The following is a 21,592-nucleotide window of genomic DNA, read 5'->3' on the forward strand; positions in this document are numbered from 1 at the left end:
TAGGCATTAAGATGGCATGCATGGCTATAGTGGTGGAGTATACTGTGCCAGGCTGCTCTTCACTCAGTCCTGTTGGCAGACAGCCATGTGATATACAGGGGTCAGATGGGACCCCTGGATGGACCTGACCAGCCAGGGATACCCAGGCACAGCTTCCACATTGGGAGCATCTGTCTGGGTCAAAGCATGACAGCATGCCTTACACACGCTACTTATAACCACCCGAGATGACGTAGTGCCATGCGTCACCAGCAAGTAAAGGTCAGGAGGAGAAATGCCACCTTTCTAGGACAGTGTCAGAAAGTGCCCAAAAAGGCTCTGGCCCACTACTCCATGCCACACTGCTGGGCCATCTCAGGGCGGAGTAACTGAGTCACAAGCCAGAAAAGCACAGTCTTCAAGAGAGGTCTAGAAGTAACCACAATTGGGAAGACTGACTGCTCTGAACTCAAGCTTAGCTCTGCCTGTTACCAGCTATGTGGCCCTAAACCTCACACTATACCTCTCTGAGTCTTCCTTTTCCTAGATGTAAGATAGGGAAAATGTATGGGACTTTATGGGGTGGCTGAGAAGATTAAAAAAGGCTAAACATGATGTAAAGCCACTGGCCTGAGCCTTCTTAGTCAACTGTGCTAAAAAAAAAAAAAAAAAAAAAAAAAAAAAAACACTGAGGAGCAGAGGCAAGTGGGGCTTTGAGTCTGAGGCCAGCCTGGTCTACAGAGTCTCAGAAAGGAAACAAAGAAAAAAAGGAGGGGGGGGGGGAAACAAAGGAACAAAGGATGGATCAGACCCACTTCCAAGCCCACCCTCCAGAGCACACCAGCCAGTTGGAAGATGGTGGATATGGGGCTAAACCTAGGCCCTAGGCTGGCTCAGCTCCCCAATGCTATGGGGCAGTGCAAGGGTTAAGGAGCTGGTGTCTAGCACAGAGGGAGTGTTCAATAAAAGCTCATTCAATTCTATTTGACTTAATTAAAAAACCTTACTCATAGCCCTGGGAAGGGCAGGAACACAGAGGGCTAAAACTCCAAGCTGAAATCCATTTGAAGCTATAAATCCCAAGCCCTGCCAATGGGTGCATTTTCTTATTAAGCGACAATATTATAAAGCTCTTCTGAATTCCTAGCAATGTTTAAGAGCCCTGTCTTCATCAGGTTGAAAGCTGTTGTCAAGTCACAAAGAACTTGAAGGGGATCTAAAGACAACTGATGAAAAGCAACAACAGAAACCAAGTTTGCCGAACATATCAAATGATTCCGAGGCCGTGCCTGCCTTTGCAAAGCTCCTCCAAATTACACTTCATTATGAGACTCGGAAATTAGACACCAGTAACCAAATGAGAATGCCAGAACACATAAATATTTACATAATCGTCAGAAAGATATTCGTCTCCTGTGCAATCGACCTACCACTTTGTTTCTTCTTATTAACTCAAGTTTAGAAATGGGACAATCGTGTGAAATGGGGCCCTGGGGATTGCCTCCCCAACTTAAACTGTTTCCTTTCTGCTTTTCAGAAAACAACAGCATGCCAAGAGAGAGCATCACACAGGAGCGAGCAGTGAAGGAGGCATCGTCTGCCTCCAGCAGGACTGGATCTAGCTAAGCCCACCACAACGCCCTGGGGAGGCTCTGCTTTGGCCTAGGAGACCTACACTGTTAGGTGCAAAACAAATGCTGGAGACCCAGTGGCATGGCGTGGGAGAGCTGTGGAGATCCTCCCTCCGAGGGCACTCTGCACACGGCTCAGGAGGGCATTTACAGCCATGCTGCTACACAATGCCATCACACAGGGATGGCAGCAAATCCACAAAGACGTCATTAAGAAGCCATTAAAACCCCATTAGAACATCTGAGCCCAGGTAAAGCTATTTAACACAGAAGCAAAACCAACAGGGGATGAGTTCCAGAGAGCACTGATGTCAAGAAGGGAAAGCGAGCCCTCTCAGGTGCTAGCCAACTCCAGACTTGCAGTTATGGCAAAAAGCCAAGCCAAACCTGGCAGCCACTGGCTCCACCTTCAGCCTCTACTGAGTATCCTGTACAAGTACCTTTCCTCTTTGAACACCAGACATGCCTTGCCCTGGGAGGCCTAGGAACTGAAGCTCAGAGTGGGACTGTCATACACCAGGCCAGGCAGAAAGGGTCCCAAGGATAGCCACAAACTGTGGTATGCTGTGGCCTATGAGCAGACAAGAAGCACACCCAGAAGCAATACCCAGAGGCCTCCAGTGCGCTTGATGGACACATGGTCAGCTCACCCATGAGCAGGTGAGCTCCCTGACTCCAAGTCCAGGTACTCACACCTCCTGACTCAGCACCAGCACCAGCACCAAACTCTGCCTGTCCCTAGACCTGTCTCTCTCTCACATACACACCCCACTCACACACTCACACACACACACACACACTCCCCACTCATACACACTCACAGTCCCCACATACACACAAATCCCTCTCAACACACCCCATTCACACACTCACACATACACACTCACCCCACTCACACACACTCACACACATAAATACACATACTCACACACACACACACACACTCACACACACACTCACACACATACTCCCACATACACTCCCACTCCCACCCCCTCTGTCCAGCTACCCTGCTTACTGCACCCGCTCTACCCCATGAGTATCCACCGGCACGCCTCCTTACATGAGTGTCCACCCGCACGCCTCCTTACATGAACAACAAGCCACCTCCTGTGGACACCACAACAGTCAGGCTGCTCACACTCCAAGCAGCCAAGAGTCTGACTCTCAGTGGTTTCCCAACTGCTATAAGCACATATATGCTATTCTACAGCACATGACATCCACTCTGAAGCAAATACATGATCACAGTTTCAAAGGAGGAGCTCAAAATTAAGGATAAGGAGTGTCTTAAGATCCTAGGACACACATGGGATGTGCTCACTGATAAGTGAATATTAGCCCAAAAGCTCAGAATAACCATGATACAACTCACAGACCATATGAAGCTTAACAATTAGGGAGACCAAAGTATGGATGTTTCAATCCTACTTAGAAGGATTGAAAATAATCAAAGGAGGTGGAGGAAAGGAGGGACTTGGGAGGGAAAGGGAAGGAGGCAGGGGAAAAAGATGGAGGGAAAGGGTAGATATGGGAAGAAACAGGAGAGAAGTTCAGAGGGTCAGGAAAATGAATAGAAATATGTAAGGAAGTCAAAGGTTCCCAGGATCCAACGGGAATGACAGCAGCCAAAATATACAATAGAGGTGAGACAGAACCTGTAGAGACCATTTCCAATAGACAGGCACAGCCCCCAGTTGAGGGATGGAACCACCCACCTATGTCAAATTTTGTAATGCAGAACTGTTCCTGTCTAAAGGAAATGCAGGGACAAAAAAAAAAAAAAAATGGAGGGGAGACTGAAGGAAAGGCCATCCAGAGACCTCCCCTCCTTGGGATCCACCCCATCTGCAAACACCAAATCCCAACACTATTGCTAATGCCAAGAAGTACTTACTGACAGGAGCCTGGTACAGCTGTCCTCTGAGAGGCTCTACCAGCATCTGAATAATACAGATGCAGATCCTCATAGCCAACCATCGGACTGAGCCTGGGACCCCAATGGGAGAGTTAGGGGAAGGACTGAAGGAGCTGAAGGGGATTGCAACTCCATAGGAAGAATAACAATATCAACTAATCAGACCCTCCAGAACTCCCAAGGACTAAACCACCAACCAAAGAGTAAACATGGATGGGTCCATGGCTTCAGCTACATATGTAGCAGAGGATGGCCTTATCCGGCATCAGTGGGAGGGGAGGCCCTTGGTCCTGCGGAGGCTTGTTGCCCCAGCATAGGGAGATGCTAGAGGGGTGAGGCAGGAGTGGGTAGGTGGATGAGGGAGGCAAAGGGGAGGGTTGAGGGTGTTGCGGAGGGGAGACAACACTTGAAATGTAAATAAATAAAATAACCAATTTAAAAGAAAAAAGATGCATTGTAGCAGCCCTTCCCTCCCTGAGATTTTTGCACAGCTGGGTGGGGGGCGCGGATTGTGCTGCTCTTGGCATCTCATCTCAGGTGCTTAATGAACTCCGCAGGAAGACCTAAGTGCGCCCTCATGCCTAAGCCAAGGTCTGACAGCAGACAGCCTGACCTGGCCTCCAGAGCAGTGGGCATCTATGTAGTAGCGTCCAGTCCGTACTACCAACCTACCCCTCTCCCCACAAACACACAGCCAGGCTCCTGAGATCAGACAGGAGACACGAGCCCCACTTAGGGCCTCTATTATCTGTGCTATTACCGGCTCTTAGAGACACAGCATAGTTCCTGCACACCTAAATAACAGCCCAAATGGCCCAAATGGCCCAAACGGCGGAGAACAATGGACAGTGACACTGCAGCTACAGAAAGGATCTAGGCAGCTCTGAGGAGGACTGGTGTGGCCTGATTGGATGTATTGTTAAATGGAAAAAAAAGCAAACTGCAGAAGAAGATCTATAATGTTCTACTTTTTATGAAGGAAGAAAGGAAAATGAGAGTAGCCATTTGTGGGGTAGGGTAGAGAAAGCCAAGGGCAGGAGCCTGGTTAGCTACCCAGCAGGGGTAGGAAGTAGGTGGATGAGATCAAGAGACTTGGGCAGGGTGGGAGGACCCCTCTCTCAACAGAACTTTTTGAACTGGCCTAAGTTTGGAAAGTATCATGGAGGAGGGAGAGAAGGAGATATCCTAAACAATACAAAGAGAAATCAATGAGCCAAAGTGTCTTTCCCGTGAGTTCCAGACCAGAGTGAAGAGAGAAGGTGGGGGGGGGGGTAGGAACATCTGAAAGCTGAGCTGTTAGGCCAAAGGCAAAACATCAGTAGACATCAGATCGCTTCCTGCCCAGGTCGGCAACCCTGACTGACCTCTTCTTCACAGGCTGGAACTGAACAACTCTACAAATGGCCTAAGAAAATGGGATCTGCAAAAGACAGTGGGAGGCGATATGCTGTGCTGGAATGGAACTAGAGACATGAGTGTGCAGTGCTGGGTTTCATGTGTGCATACATGAGCATGTAGGTTGTCCAGATCCCACAGCTGAGCAGCGTGGCAGCCCAGCAGCAATGAGCATGACTATGACACAAATCACGGCTCCAAACGCCTTTCTCCGCTCAGACTCACCAGGGCTCCTGGGGCATGGCTGACTGTAGAACTCAGGCAGAGAAAGAGCAAGTGGAACAGAACACACTAACACACACACACACACACACACACACACGCACTTGCGCACATACTCAAATGATGGACTCATCTCAACTAGAAAGTGAGCTGGCATAAAGGGGCTTCATTAACCAAAAATGGATACAGTGTATCATTAAGCTAAGAGTACAGGGAGTCCACCGAGATACAAATTAAATAAATAGACTGCTGGGAAAAGAAACAACTCTTTGCAGCCAGCAAGTAATCTGAGAATTAGAAACCGCCTTTTGAAAACCATCATCAGAGGTCTAGTTCCCGAAAGAAGAAAAGCAGCCCCAAACCCAAAGGATAGAAGTCGGGGAACTAGCAAAGCATGTACGTAGACCTAAAGTGTCTCCTAAATAGTTTTTAATGTGGAAGATGCCATCAATAGGTCTGACCGTTACAGCACCCTGACAAGATGTTCTTAAAGTACACGACAGGACCCAAAACATTCCTTCCCAAAGTGCAGAATTGGAACCTAATCACAAGAAGCACAGGGCAGAGCCACAAAGGTAACTGTGCCCTCTACACATGTGGACATTATGAGATGCAGAAGCTATCCATACTAAAGGAGACGGAAGGAGAGACAATATAGGACAGCTGACCATGAGCTCCCTCTGGCTGACAGGATGTTTCTGGGTTGGATGTGGGTCAGGCAGTCCAGTGCTCCGTCTAGCTTGCAGTGAGCCTTGGGTTCCATCCTCATAGTTACACACTTGGAGTGGCCAAGGAAGTCTGTGAGCCCAGCACTACTGTGCTGGCTATTTTATGTCAAGTTGACATAAGCTAGAGTCCTCTGAAAGGAGGGAGCCTCAATTGAGAAAATGCCTTCATAAGATTTGGCTGTAGGGTATTTTCTTAATTAGTGATTGATAGGGAAGGGCCAGCCCACTGTGGGTGGGGCCATCACAGAGCTGGTGGGCCTGGGTCCTATAAGAAAGCAGGCTGACTGATCCACAAGAAGCAAACCAGTGAGAACTTCTCCATGGCCTCTGCATCAGCTTCTGCCTCCAGGTTCCTGGTTTCTGCCCTCACTGCTGTTGAGAATGAACTGGTATATGGCACTGTGATTAGAAATAAACCCTTTCTTCCCCAAGTTGCCCTTGGTCATGGTGTTTCATCACAGCAATAATAACCCTAACTGAGACAACTACGTAGCAAGCGTTGAGCCGCCAGCATGGGCTATGTGAAACCAGCCCTCAGGAAGAAAGGAGGGAAGGAAGGAAGGAAACAGAGAAGAGAAGGAAAAGTGAAAAGGGAAAAAGAAAAGGGAAAAGAAAAACATCTTTAAGACAACTGACAAAAATGTGGGGAAGGTGTGCACATAGCAGATGAGATGCTAAAGTTGAAAATTGTGCTGTGGCTGTAGAAGAAGCTGTCTTTCTTTAAGAGACTGACACTGGAGTATTTAGAAATAAACAGTCTCTAGTGGTGCTCTTTAGAGTTTAGAGATGTGTGTGAACACGTATCAATAATACATATACACAGGGTATGAAATGAGGCTGGTACTTAGAGAATTTAGCAATGAGTCTAGGAGTGCTCTGTACTATTCTTGTGAGTCTTCTATAAGTTTGAAATATGTCAACGTCTTTAACAAGAGAAAGAAAGGACAGAAGACGGGTCCATGTGAGCTAGTAAATTTCCTAGGCATATTTATAAAGTCTTCTTTAGCACACTACACTTTTGAAACAATCAGCCATTGTGACAGTGGGTTTCCAAAAAGTAATAATGAGAAGAGTTCACTCTTCAAGGGGGATGATAACTGGGAGCTTGCTACACAATGCAGCCGGGCCTCTGTGAGCGTCTTCCCTTTCCTGCACTGTCTAATTCCTTTTTCTTCAGACTGAGGCTTCAGCAGACTTCCTAACCCAAGTGCAAAGAGAATGAAGCTCTTGGATTCGCCTCAGGTTCCCACTTCAACCACTGCCATAACTTACAATTTTCTGACACTGAACTTGGGGATGCTCAGGGTAGTGTGTAGATGGCACTCAGAAGCAGCATTTGGAAAAGAAAAGCATTCATCCTTGAGGAGAGATTGCAAAGGAATTTATGGATAAAATGCAGTCCTATTTCTCTAGGCCAATCGCTCTCTGAGCACTGTGTGTGCTTTACATCATCCTTAAAATTAATTCAGCTCTTCTGGATTTCTCCCCATATATAAAGAGGAAGATGCCGATAAACAACCCTTTAACTGCCTTTATCAAACGTATATTACTTTTAATTTGAATTAAGCAAAAACAAACAAAAAACCAATTTCTTTTAGTTAACTAGGGAATTGAAGTACCTTGCCTGGGCAGTTATATGATTCTAGAAAAATCCTTTAGAAAATATAATTAAGTCTAAATGCTCTAAATCTACTGGTCTTATCAAAAGTTATTTTATTAACGGAGGTGCCAAAGGTAAAGATACTCAAATCAATCCATGTCAATGTTTTAATGTCATGCATTAATTAATCATGCTAATAAAATCAGAATGTAGCTAATCACATGTCAGGGGCCAACTGCAGTGACAGGTTAACTGGCTCAGCAGAAATGGCACCGACTGGAGACCTGGACGTGCGGTTAATGTGTTCTCTCATTGATTCCCTCGGAACATACTTAGGAAAGGCTTGTCACGTGGTCACCCAATACCAGAGGGAAGCCCTTCCCCAGTGGTATGTCCCACAGGCTAACTGCAGGGCATCTTGAGCATTTCAAGAGTTAGTGGCCAAAAGAGTTAGTTACCCACTGAAGAGGGGCGTAAGCACCTCCCCCAGGGCCCTAGCTAAACATCCCAGAAGGTACAGTCATCAAGTCAAGAACCAAGGAACAAGCTAGCTCTATGCAGGCTCGCCCTAGCATGACCCACTTCCTGGGACTACTCAGCACTGGTCCCTCCTCCCACTCAGCAAGATACAGGTCCCTCCCGGAGTTACCCATATCAAGCCACCCTTTCCTTTTGTGCTTCAGTGTCCTCTGTATTGGAGGCAGCACTCCTTGTATAAGCTGTGAGGCTTAGTATACACAGCCATTCTGCACAGCATCCAGTCTAATTAAATAAACATTCAGTGGGTCAGCAATCTCTGTGCCAGACAGACACTGTTTCTTCATTTGTTTTGCAGTGCCAGAGGCAGAAGCAGGCCTTGAGCACTCTGCAGACATCCCGCCACTATGCTAGATCCCCAGCTCTCACTGGAGACAGACTCACGCTATAGCCCAAGTCAGCCTAAAATGTACTATGTCGTAGCCAAGGCTGTGTTCAAACTTGTAACAACCCTCCTGCCTCAGCCTTCTGAGGACTGGAAATATAGGCATCCAGCTCTAGAAGCCAAGGCACTGCCTAGACAAACACTGCTCCAAACACACACTGAGAGTCTGAGCTGAGTCTCATCTAAGTCAAACGTTACAATTTCTGTTTCAGAAGGGACGGAGTAGAGGAGTGTCAGAGAGTAGAGGCTCCACCCAGTAGGTCTTGTCTCCAGCCTTCATGTGGTATACTCATCAGAGTCAGCAGGCAGAGCTCAGGAAGGCTCAGGATAGGAGGTCACTTGCCCCAAGGGCTCCTGGGACTTTGGGATCTAGGTAGCATCTCTGAGACCAGTTCTATCTCATTGTTTGTAATCTTTCAGACTCAAGTCACACACAAACTCACTGAGATCCTCTGAGGACCAGGCAATATCCAGGTAGGCTTAGGGTCATATATTTCCCAAATTCCTACACCAGAGTCATATATGACTGCATTTAGAATAAGCTTCTAAGGACAAAATTAAGTGATGTCCTAAGGCTGGGGCCCTGATTCCATGGGGTTCATATCCTTATAAGAACAACAATTTGACATAGGATGTAAAGTGTGATAGATACCCCTGCCCACAGCATGTGTGTGTGTGTGTGCGCGCACACACACACACACACTGCAAAGGCCTTGTGAGCACACAGTGATCCAGCAGCTTTGTACAACAAAAAGGGAGGCCCCTCCTAAGGTCAAGCCTGCTCGCACCTTGATCTCAGACTGCCAGTCTCCAAATGCACGTGGTGAATCCCTGACTTCCTGCAACTTGGAAACTGTGTACATGAAGGGTTGCTAAGCCCTCTCTTACACTGGAGCCTGGCTTACAAGCATCTCCAGAAGAGCTATGTTCTGCTAAGTGAGAGGGACAGGTGGGTTTCTGGAGCCTTGTGACACCCCTAAGACCTGAGAAACCATTCCTTTTCCTGTCTTTCCCTTCGTTCTGCACAACTACCTTAGAAGCATCTGTTTACCTCACAGGGTGGGAGCTCGAGAGGCCCATGGCCTCTGCTGCATCACCTCTCATCCCCAAGAACAGAAGAGCCAGTGACAAGACAAGGGAGGCCCCTGGAGAAGGGGACAAAGTGCCCTGTATGAAGCGCAGGGTCACCGGCTGCATGGCAGGCCCTGCTCTCCAACCCTGACTAAAACTCAGGGGATAAGCCACCTCAGAGTTCACAGAGGAGTCTCTGGGGCGAGGTAGAAGGTTCCCAGTGGCAGCGGCATGCTCTGATTCACCAAGGGCAGGATCTGAGAAGGTTGACGGGAAGCGAGGCTGACATGCTTGCTGGAGAAAACTGCATTAGATGAGTCATGGCGGCTCGGGGGATAATGACGACGCCGACGCCAAAGACACCAAAGGAAGCTTGGTGATACTGCTGTGTGAGAGGTAGGAAGGAAAACAACTCCATTTCATGAAATTAATTCCTATGAGATTTTAAATATGAATGTGCAACTGAATTAAAGTTCTATTTGAAGAATAAAAGAGGAGATACAGTACTTTGGAAAGAAACGTCTCAGATTTTAAAACACCCTACCTGACAGAGAGAGAGCGCAATGGCTCCTCACAGGGGCAGCTGTGGGGAGGACACCTCCCAGGAAGAAGCACCAGCCTCAGTAGCCTCAGCCAACAAGCTCCAGGGATTCTCCTGAGAAGCACAGGGATGAACTGAGGGTCCAAGCAGGCAGCAGGTGGCACTCCCACTGAGCCCTCCTGACTGAGCAGCACACGGTGGAACAGTCAGTACTCAGAGGAGGATACTGAAGGCCAGAGAGGCTGTGCTGCCGCCTGCACTCTCCCTGTCCCTGGCAAAGCTAGTAGTGGCACTCGGGCCCCTGACTCTGGCCTGCTTCGCTGCACACACTCCATGTTCTCTGCACTGCTTGGAGGTGGGGTGAGTGAACTGGGTGGGGCTGGACCTGAGGACAGGACAACATAGCCACCACTTCCTGTCTCGCGCTAAATCCTCGACACTTTGCTCATACGCACCGGTGGCTTCAACACTTTGGTTAGAACACATGACAGATGCTTCCTAAGAAGAAAGTGACCTTAGGGAATGTTCCCAGGAGAACGGTGATCTCTCCCTGGCAGCGGACCAGGGGAATAAGGGAAGAATACTGGGTCTTCTCAAGAGACCCTCCAACCCTTCAAAGACCAGCAGGGTCGGAAGCCATCAGAGCAGCACCAGCTGCCTTCCTTCCTTCCTGGCAGACAAGCTGGTCTCACACTCTGGGCTGCTGCAGAAGGAGGCCTCCAGGCTCCTCTGCGTGCGTGCATACATACGTGGAGCTCAGGGACCCAGGAGGAGCAGAGGCGGACACCAGTCTCGCCCAGCCTAGCACCGCAGCCAGCTCTCACAGCAGCACTCTCCACACACCTGAGCTTGCACTTTGACATAGACTAGCTTTCCACGGCCCAGGAAGAACACTAAGTGACAGGATTCACTCAAGAAAATCAAGCTTGGGGCCCTGGGGTATCCCTTCCCCTCTCCACTGTCTCCAGCTCAAGCCTGGACTGCCACAGCTGACCTGTAGGGGCAGCACAGGACAGCTCTTTCCTGCAGCACCCACAACACTCCAAACATGTGCTACCTACTGTGACCACACCGGGTTCAGAAGTGAATAAGAGACACAGGTCCCTTCCTCAAAGTCATCAGGAAATGGTGCAGGTGGCACCTAAGTGCTATGATGGAAGACCTTCAGGGCAGGGAAAACATAGCCGCAGGGAGGTACTGGGGGGTCAGGGAGGGATCCCTGGGCAGTGTGCACCTTAGACAGGTAAAGAAGGGCAGACAGGAATACTCAGATGCAGCTGGGAAGACAGAAAGAGACAGCCACGCCATGAAGGGAAAGACACATCAAGCCTGGCGTGGCCGGCACAGCTGAAGCCCAGGACTTGGAGGTGAAGGCAGACCGCCTGGGAGGCCAAGGCCAGCCTAGGAACACTGTATGTTGGGCACTAGTCAGAGCCATGTGAGGAGACAGAGGCCAGCCCAGTCTACAAAGCAAATTCCATGTCAACCATAGCTACACAGTGAGAGCCTATCTTGTATGTGTGTGTGTGCGCACGCGCAGTGAAGTGAGAGAAGAGACAAGAAAGACAAGGAAAGACCTTGGGGACTCGGAAGACATACTGAGGAGTCATGGCTCTGTTCTGGAGGCTGAGGGGGGCTCTAAAGGGATTGGACAAGCTTCTAGGTCATCAATAGCTGTCATAAGAGAAGTCACTAGGATAGGTGATAGGTACAGAGTCTCCTAGGGTTTGGGTAAATGATAGCAGGGCAGTCAAACCCCAAGGCAGGCAGTATAGCCAGGGCATGAGCTGTCTTTTCTCCTGTATCCCCAGTGCCTCATACAATGCTTGGTCTAGTAGATGAGACAGAGGGCTGCTCTTCTGGGAACAACAGCATGAGTTAGAGTGGGCCTTGGCTGTGGATGGCAGAAGGTCCAGCAGACCCCATTCCAGGCCAGCTGTGGGCCTGAGGCCAGCAGCGGTCAATCCTCCCTCCCTCCCACACTTAGTAGAGGGCAGGAGAACATTCAACAAGGGCTGGCTGGGGAGGTGCACCCTTTCTTCAGAGAATCTGGAACTCAGATTTATAACTTCTTATAAGATAGCTGTCCACTGCTCTCTGGAAGGGCAATGCCATTTGAGAAAACTAATCAATAATAACTCTTCTGAGTTGGAAGCCCATTCTCAGTTTGATTTCTGAAAACCCAAAAGAAGAGAAACAAAGTAAATTGTAATTGCATAATACCACAACCCTACAAACACACCCTAATTGAACTCCACTATCTTTTCTACACTGACTGACAGTTTTGCTGTGGATTCTTCCAAAAGGCTTCATTTGTGCCTTTAACTGCAAGTTAGTGAGTCAGAAAAAAATTAACTCTAGTTTATGTCCATACAGAAAACCTAAGAGACAGATAGATATCTGTCAATGTCCTAAGTCCCCCACTGGGAGCTCTAGGTGCACACTCACGTGACTCTGTGCAGAAGAGAGCCTCGCACTCATTTTGTGCTTGCAGAAATCTGATTTATAAATCTGATCTGTGGTAGAAACATCCAGAAGGAGCCCTCAGAGGGCCTGGGCTCTAAGCCTATCCACCTGCACAGCTCACACAGACAGCTGGCTTCCCAGATCATGTCCCTGCCTGCATAGTCTATGCCTGGAATGAGGCTGAAATTGTCTTCATTCTGTCCCTAGCATACAAGAGCCCACGAGTTTCAGCCAGGGACACTCTTAGATTAGCAAAGACCCTGGAAATGAAGCCTGTCATCTTGGAGAACTCCTTCAAAGCAAACTCGTGACAGGGCCTTCAGAATCAGCCTCTGAGTCTGCGTCAGTCTGAGAGCTTGCCCGCCAGCATCCGCCTGTGACAGCACTGCCTAATGGGTTTGTGCGTGGGAGAGCTGAGCTGCCACGGACGTTTATGTGAAATACACAAGCAGGCTCTGGCCTGAGCACCTGCCCCTGTCAAACTTCTTCTGTCATCACTGGGGAAAGGTGGAAAGTCTAGAAACTAACAGATGTAGGTCTTGCTGCTTTCTGTGTGTGTGTGTCACCCCGCAGCTGCACCCTAACACCTGCGGCATGCCCCCCCACACTAGGTGCTCAAGAGAGTTGCTGCTCAGGCCTGTGAGGAGTAGACAGGACACATGTACTAAAGGAGGTAGGGCAGGAGACCAGCCTCCAAGAATGCAGGACCACCTGAGCCCTGGCGGCTGTGAGCCTGTATCCCCCAAGCATAGTTCTTATAGAACTGTTCCGCTGCCTGGGCAAAGTAGAAGCAAGTGAGAGCTTGTCTAGAGCTGCTGCACTCACTCTGGCCTGCCTAAAAGCGGATGGTCTGGACCACAGGCATGAGTGAAGATAGACCAGGCTCTTCAGAGAGCACACAGACTGACAGACCTGGCCACTGACCAGGGATGAGACCATATGCTGAGTGCTGGGGTCAGGTAGCCTGGCCAAGCCTCGGTTTTCCTATCAGTGTGATGGGATAATCAAACCCTCACACTATGAGATGGCAGGTGTATAGCCAAGCCGGTACAGAGCATCCTCACCTAGGCAATGACTGCTGTTGCTACAAGAACTCCTAGCGACAACCCAAACCTCAATCTCACTAACTAGAGAACCAAGGCACTGGGCCAGGAAAGGCTGTCCCAGAATCCAGACTCCCCAGCAAGTTGGTGTCTTTGGCTGGGTAGCAGTGGATTACACTTTATAGAAGGCCCCATCACGGTGCTGTTTGGTTCCTCATCTTACCACACAGCCCTGGGGTCAGAGAGCAAATTTCCAGCAGCAAGGTCTGTAGAGTCCAATCTCCAACAGGAAGACCTTGCAGAGCCTCAACATGCAAAGATAGCCTGGGGCCTAATAAAAGTAAGGGGCAGAAGGGGTCTGAATACAGGATTCCTGGGCTGTGAGCAATCTAACTCAGAAACAGAAGCAGAGACCTGGTCCCTTTTAGGCTTAGTGGTTCCGAGAGTACTGTGTGAAAACTCCAAGGCTCTGCAACCTGGCTGCCTAGACAGTGATACAGTGTGAGTGCCTAGAATCAGGAGAAGTAACCATGCCAACCTGGGAAACCGACCTGTCATGTCCAGTACACCCCTGTGGATCCATGAAGGGGTGCTCAGACTCCAAAGCCTTCTTCCTTAAGACAACAGGAAATGAGGCCGAGCGTGGTGGCAATAACCCTTTAATCCCTGCACTCAAGAGGCAGAAGCAAGTAGATCCTGTGAGTTTGAGGCCAGCCTGGTCTACAGACTGAGTTCTAGGACAACCAGGGATAAATAACAGAGGCTCTATCTCAAAATAATCTCTCTCTCTCTCTCTCTCTCTCTCTCTCTCTCTCTCTCTCACACACACACACACACACACACACACACACGCATGCATGACAACAAGAAAGGAGCCCCTGGTTTATGCTCACCCTGTGGTGTAAGGGGAGCCCCCTGGCAGCAGACACTGTTCTCAGCTTCTTAGGGATCAGTGTAGAGCCTACCCAGCCTCCACCTGCAATTCCCGCAGACAGTGCTCTCTCACTAGCTCTGGATAAAGCTACCATGGTCACAGGACACACTGTATCCAAACAACCTAGGATAGACAGGTGAATACACGTGGCTCACAGTGTGACACCACAGGTACAACAGACCACTTATGAGCACTACAAAGCGGTGGCTCTGATCCTGGGTACCTCTCATGTCCACAGCCAGGCTCTAGGCCCCAGCACTGGAGGATCCCAGCACCCCTTAGAGGGAGGCAGGGCACATGGTTTTCCCTAATGAGCCACAGGCGGAATGCTCAGTGCTCAGACAGAACAAATCTAAGTTACAAAGTAGCCCAAACCTCACTTTTCAAGGATAGCTCCAAAGATATCCAAGGATAGTACCAAAGAACTCCTGGTCAAATGCAGCGATTTTCCAGATGTTTCTGAGAAGTTCATAGATCAGACTGATGATTATAATAACCAAGTGCTCCTTATTATTAGGGTCAAAGTGGATTTCCTGTGAATACATAACACATACATGTCAGGCTTCATGCCTATATCTAAAACTTATGTGACCTCACAGTGTCACTTTTAAAGGTGTAACTGAGTAACTACGGACTGTGCTGTCCATGAGGAAGCATAACCAGGCATCTGGGCTTCCAGTCCTCTCCACAGATCTTACGCAGACCATTACAACAGAGACCACAGGAAGGGAAGTAGGTGCCTGAGGTGATTAAATGTCCACAGGACTGGATAGTGGCTTCATAAGCAAGGCGCTCGTGACACAAGCATGGAGACCTGAGTTCACGTCCCCAGACCCACATAAAGGCGAGGGCCGGCTGTGCAGCACACAAATACAACCAGTGCTGCAGGAAGGAAGACATCTCACCAAAACAGGGAGCCCTAGGCTCAATGAGAGACATAAGTCTCAAAAACAAGGTAAAGAACACCCAACATTGACCACTAGAACGCACGCGCATGCGCTCACACACACACACCACCACCACCACACCACACCACACCACACCACAAAAGTAAAAATTAAAACTTTAAAAAAAAATGTTAAAGTCCACAGACAGTGAGAAGGAGGAAAGACACATGGGTGCCATTTCTTACTTCTATTACAGACTGATTTAACCGAGGAACAACGGGCGGGGCTGCCAAACAGAGAGAGGACGCTTCTGGGCATTTTCAAATTGGGCAAATTACAAAGAGGTGAGAGATTACATGAAAATGTGTGGCATTACAAACGCAGCCTGCAGTTCCTGGATCATTTGTTTCATAAGTGAGTCATGCGTAGTAACTCCAAGACCTTCACAGTAGTTTGCAATAAACTCTGTGGGAAACTCACCACTCTCTCATGAAAGATTGACATCATAAGCCAAAAAATAGCACTTTGACGTTTCTGTCTTCTTCAGGGCAACCAGCTGGGTGAGAGCACAAAGCCATCCCCGCAAGGCCCCCAGAGTTCAGTCTCACCAGTGGGCAGGCGAATAAAACAACAAGATCTGATCCCACACCCACGGGAGGGGAAAAACTTAAATTCCAAACAGCAAGAACTGGAGGGGGTGTGACAGCATGGAACTGTCAGTACATGGGTGGGTGTCAGAAACAAACATGTAGGAGAACAATTCAGCAACACAGTGAGTCCAAAGGGGGTTTATGCCAAGGCCCACCTGTTCACTGCAAGGGGCCCACGCCACAGGAGCTCTCTCACTATATACAAGGAGGCACACCTAAGGGCACTGATCTTAAGTAGGCTTACCAAAGCAGTGACACTCACCCCACTCAAGGCAAGTCTGACTGTTCTTCCCCTGAATGGGAATGGGCCTTACAGACTTGCTTCTCAAGGACAGAACCTGGAGAAAAGAACACACTTGACAGTGACGTCAAAGTCCTAAGTTACACTGAACCCTAGGGCCCAGCTACTTCGGGGTGCCAGGCCACAGGGACAGCTAGGTCATGAATGACAGCACTGCTGGGCCTCCAGCTAACAACCAGTGTCACTCATCAGGCCCCAGGTGGGCAAGTGCCAAGGTGAGAGCAGCTGCAGCCTTCACTGACCTACACAGAACCAAGTCTGACAGAGATGGGCAGGCCCACCAGGCCCAGCACACACTGCAGATTCACAAGTAGAATAAATACCACTGTTTTAATCCTCCAAGTTCAGAGGTTACTCTACAGAAATTGACAGCTAGAACACGTTTGCCACAATTTTACTGGCAAGACATAAAGTAAGCAAAAGCTTAACTGTCCCCAATTAAAGAAACAAAATATTAACTCCTATCTGTTCATACAGAGGAATGCTACACAGCAATTAAAAATGAATGAAGTGTAGGCTAGAGAGATGGCTCAGTGGTCAACAGCACATACTACTCTTGCAAGGGACCCAAACATAAAGTAAGCAAGAGCTTAACTGTCCCCAATTAAAGAAACAAAATATTAACTCCTATCTGTTCATACAGAGGAATGCTACACAGCAATTAAAAATGAATGAAGTGTAGGCTAGAGAGATGGCTCAGTGGTCAACAGCACATACTACTCTTGCAAGGGACCCAAACTCAGTTCCCAGCACCCACGGCTGCTCCAGGGGATCAGATGCCTCAGACCTCTGCAGGTACCCAACTCAACCACATATATCCACCCACCCCACAAACACTTAAGTAAAAATAATTAAACCATCTTTTTAAAAATAAATGAAGTAGAAGAATTGATTGGTAGGTACATGTTTACATGGGTAAGTTAGGTGGGCAAATGGCTAGACAGCAAAACAAAAACAAAAACAAACCATAAGGCTGAATGTTTTATAAGCTGAAAAGGAACACAGAGAGCAGTAACATTTTTATGAACCTTTAAAATGTAAAAAACATGGCCAGCAAGATGGGTCAGTGGGTAAAGGTGACCGCTGTCAAGCCTGATGACTGGCGTTTCAGTCCTGAGACCCACATTACAGAAGGAGGAAAATGACTCCTGCAAGTTGTCCTCTGGCACGTATATATGGCACGGTACTCACATACACATAAATGATAGATAGATAGATAGATAGATAGATAGATAGATAGATAGATAGATAGATAGATAGATAGAGAGAGATGATAGATATATAGACATATGATACATAGATACATAGATGATAGATGATAGGTAGATATATAGATGATAGATAGATAGATAGATAGATAGATAGATAGATAGATAGAGAGAGAGAGAGAGATGATAGATATATAGACATATGATACATAGATACATAGATGATAGATGATAGGTAGATATATAGATGATAGATAGATAGATAGATAGATAGATAGATAGATAGATAGATAGATAGATAGAGATGATAGATATATAGACATATGATACATAGATACATAGATGATAGATGATAGGTAGATATATAGATGATAGATAGATAGATAGATAGATAGATAGATAGATAGATAGATAGATAGTTGATGGATACATAGATGATAAATGATAGATAGGTAATAGATATATAGATGATAGACAGACAGACAGACAAACAGACAGCAACTTTTATTTGTTCTTTTTCTTTGGTTTGGTTTGGATTTTTGAGACGAAAGATTTCTCTGTGTAGCTCACTCTGTAGACCAGCCTGGCCTTAAACTCAGAGATCCACCTGCCTCTGCCTCTCAAGTTCTGGGATTAAAGGTATTTGCCCAACCACCCAGGAAAATGGAAATTTTTAAAATTAAAAAATGCAAAAATATAGTTGGGCCCTGGTGGCTCATACCTTATCCCAGCACTCAGGAGGCAGAGGCTGAGTTCAAGGCCAGCCTGGTCTACAGAGAGAGTTCCAAGACAACCAGAGCTATACAGAGAAACCTTGACTCAAAAACCTGAAAGAAAAACCAGAAAGATAGTAAAATACATTGCTTACAGATAAAGACACAGCAAACACCTGTGTACCCACTATGGGCAGGGCAGCGGCCACACGCTGAGGAAAGGAAGGTGGACTCTCAGCGCCTCATCCCTCCCTGCCTTACTCATTACAAAACAAAACGAGTCCAACGTAGATGTGGGAGATGCTCATAACCCTAAAACCTGTTGGTGGGTTTGTGGGAGTCAGCACTTCTCACACTTGTCTACAGAATTAAAATAGGCCACAAATCCCTCCTTTCTACCCAGGCAACCCCAGCTCGGTTTACAGGGGAACGGTGGCAGCTTAGAAAGCTTAGAAAGCCCCTCTTCTGCAAGGTCCCTGAGGGCCGCACTGCAGCTCCCAATTCCCAACACACACCATGGGAGCTCAGCAGACTTTCTTTACAAGACTAACCGGAGGGACCAGTGAGCCTGGGAGCCTCTGTCCTCTCCCCTGGCTCCATCACACAGGAAGAAAGGGTATTTTCTAACCCTGAGGTTCTGACTGACTTGAAATGTGGGAAGAAAGGCAGTCACATTAAAAGGATGAGGACCTGCGAGTTTTCTGTTTTGGCCACGTGGAATGTGTCAAACAGGCAGCTAAGGATGGAAGGAACACTGGGGAAGTAAGTATCCCACAGTGGCCCAAGGACAGGATGGGCTCCGGGTGTCAAACATGAGCAGAAATGAAGAGTTGACTGAAGTGGGAGAGATGTGTAAAAGGCAGGTGGGAGCTGCCGAGGGAGCAGCAGAGGAAAGGCCACAGCCGCAAGAAGGGCACAGGGCAGGGAGCTGCTCCCCAGGAGCATGGGATCCAGCCCCCTCTCCATCAGGCGCCCTGGCTCGCGGGGCTCCTGATGTTTACCACACACTGCCACCCTGGCTGACACACTGCCTGGACCTGTGGCTCATCTTCATTCCTATTTTCCAAAAATATAAGATATTTTTAATTTAAAAAAAAAAAAGAAGAGCTGTTCTTAGTCTTGGCTGGTTAATTCCAGATGTGGAATCAAGCCTGGGAAAATAACTGCACAGAAGCTAAATATTATGTACCTAAGATGATTGTTGAAGCACCAACTATAAAACAACAACGGTAAAAACTGCTCAGCACACAGGGTGTGATTCTGCTAACCCCAGAGCAAGCACAGCACAGAGGGCGACTGTCAGAGGCTATAAACATGAGCCAATTTACTAATTAGCTTTGAAAACATGACCCAAAATGGCATATGAAAAATCCCTACAGAACTATAAACAATATGTTCACAAGTAAAAGATACAAAATAGAAGTTATTTGCTGTGGGCTTCAATGCCCCAACCAGCAGAGGGAGGCGAGGAGCAAGCAGCTAGGGTCTGGTGTCGTACACAAACATGCTGTGGAGGCAGCAGCTCCAGGCCCCTGGATGCCTCTTGGCAGGTCTAGGCTTGGGAAGCTGTTCCCGGTGATGATAATGCAGGTACAATTATAGATCCATACAGACACCAGGCAAGCCCTGTGGCACAGTTTGGTCCCAGGTCCAGACCCACAATCCAGAGGAATGAAGTATTTTTTTTTAAATGATCCTAGAGAAACTTCAGAGTATTATTTCGAATCCTTAAACAATTAGCTTGAGAAGAGAATCTAAGCATATGCTGTGGCCTTTAGCACTGAGGCTAGGCCAGGGCCGTGGGCTGCCTTGGGGCACAGCACAAGGCCCACTTGTGCAATGTGGACATGTCCACATCCCTACCCACGATCTTCCTCCAGCTATGGAAACAGCTCGACACTGCCATCTGAAACTACATGTCAAAATTATTACATTAATGTGAATGGCTACAAAACTATACCTCACTTCTAAATGAAAACACCAGGCTGACAAACCTTCCAGCAGATACAAGACTGTTAATGTGATAAAGACTATTATGTCTCCAAAGACATTACCATAGCCCCCACCCTTTCAGCAAGGAGAGATGCTGAACTATATTGGAAACCTCTGTGAATTGCCTAATTATAGTTAATAAGGTCATCATCTTTCCAATGAAATGGCCTTTTTGTTTTCCAACAGAGCCCTCAACAATTCTAAGAGCTCCATTTGAAGCCTCCCCAAGAAGACTATCACATTACAGGGCAGGCAGTAGCAAGGGGAGTGAGGCATGAAGAACAGCAAAGAGGATACTCGTAGGGTCAGTAGAGCAAGGCAAAATCCTAGGTGATACAGCAGAAGGGGAGGGAGGCAGTGAGACTCCCATGAGGTGTGGCTGTGCGGGCCACCATGGGCCATCCTGAAACAGGTACAGCTGAGTGTGACAAACTCACCTTGGCATTTGGCTGTGCCTAATGCTCTGGCAGCAAAGACTTTAATTTTTATTTTTCACTTGTAATAGTTGCACAGAAGGCAGTAAGGCCAACTCTAGGGTGCCAATGTGTGAGATACAAAGTTGCAAGCAGTATGAAAGAAAGAAACAAGAGGCCAGAAATAACCTTTGATAACCCTAGAGTAAGCAGAGCCATGCTGGGAGCCAGGGTGGCAATGTCCCCATGACAAGCCTGTCCATGGTAAGATGATGGAGGCAGAGGCCAGAAGAACCAGGAGGAGCAAACGTCCGGCAGAACTACATTCCTGCCTCTGTGCACAGCTCCAGCCACATCAGGCAGCTACACGATGAAAGCAAGCTCATGAGCTCAGGCCAACCCGACGTGGCACACAACCATGGAACGCACCGGGTTCAGCTGCTTCCTCACACCCACCCTGAGCAGGTGTAGGCACAAGACTTGGCAAAGAATACAACCAGAACTTCCCATGACTGATTATGGGAAGAGCAGCCACATAATCACCATGTGGCCTGCTGCTCACCGGGGTACACAAAGCACCTCTGATAGTCTAAAAACATACTTCCTACACAGGAGCAGCAAACTGCAGTGAGGATCAAGACACACTCAAGAAGACTGCGTGAGTCAGTGAGTCACAGACTGTTGCGTGAAGACAGCAAAGGCTACACAGCATGTGTCCATCTATGAGGGTAGAACAGACCCCACCCTCTGTCTCCTGCCCCTGGGCCTGCCATCTGGTAGAATGCTCATCAGAGCAGCAGTATAGTGGGGAGGAGGTAACACAGCCAGCAGTGCTTGGTAGCTCACAGGCACTGTCAAGAACTATGTGGTATTTGAACTAACCCTGCTAGCAAACTGACAGGCTAGACTGGCAGAGAGCCCCAGCACACTTTCCCAAAGACACAAGACTCCTGGAGCAGAGAGAAAATCAACCCACTA

The 21,592-nt window shown here is 48.0% G+C and overlaps 1 protein-coding gene across 2 annotated transcripts in view; it reads right to left on the minus strand.

Moving 5' to 3' along the window:
* Positions 1 to 21,592, minus strand: part of Wdr25 (WD repeat domain 25) — a 129,297-nt gene that overhangs the window by 70,779 nt on the left and 36,926 nt on the right. The window lies entirely within an intron of this gene.

The sequence above is a fragment of the Apodemus sylvaticus genome, chromosome 6, assembly GCF_947179515.1.
Source record: "Apodemus sylvaticus chromosome 6, mApoSyl1.1, whole genome shotgun sequence".
NCBI lineage: Eukaryota > Metazoa > Chordata > Mammalia > Rodentia > Muridae > Apodemus > Apodemus sylvaticus.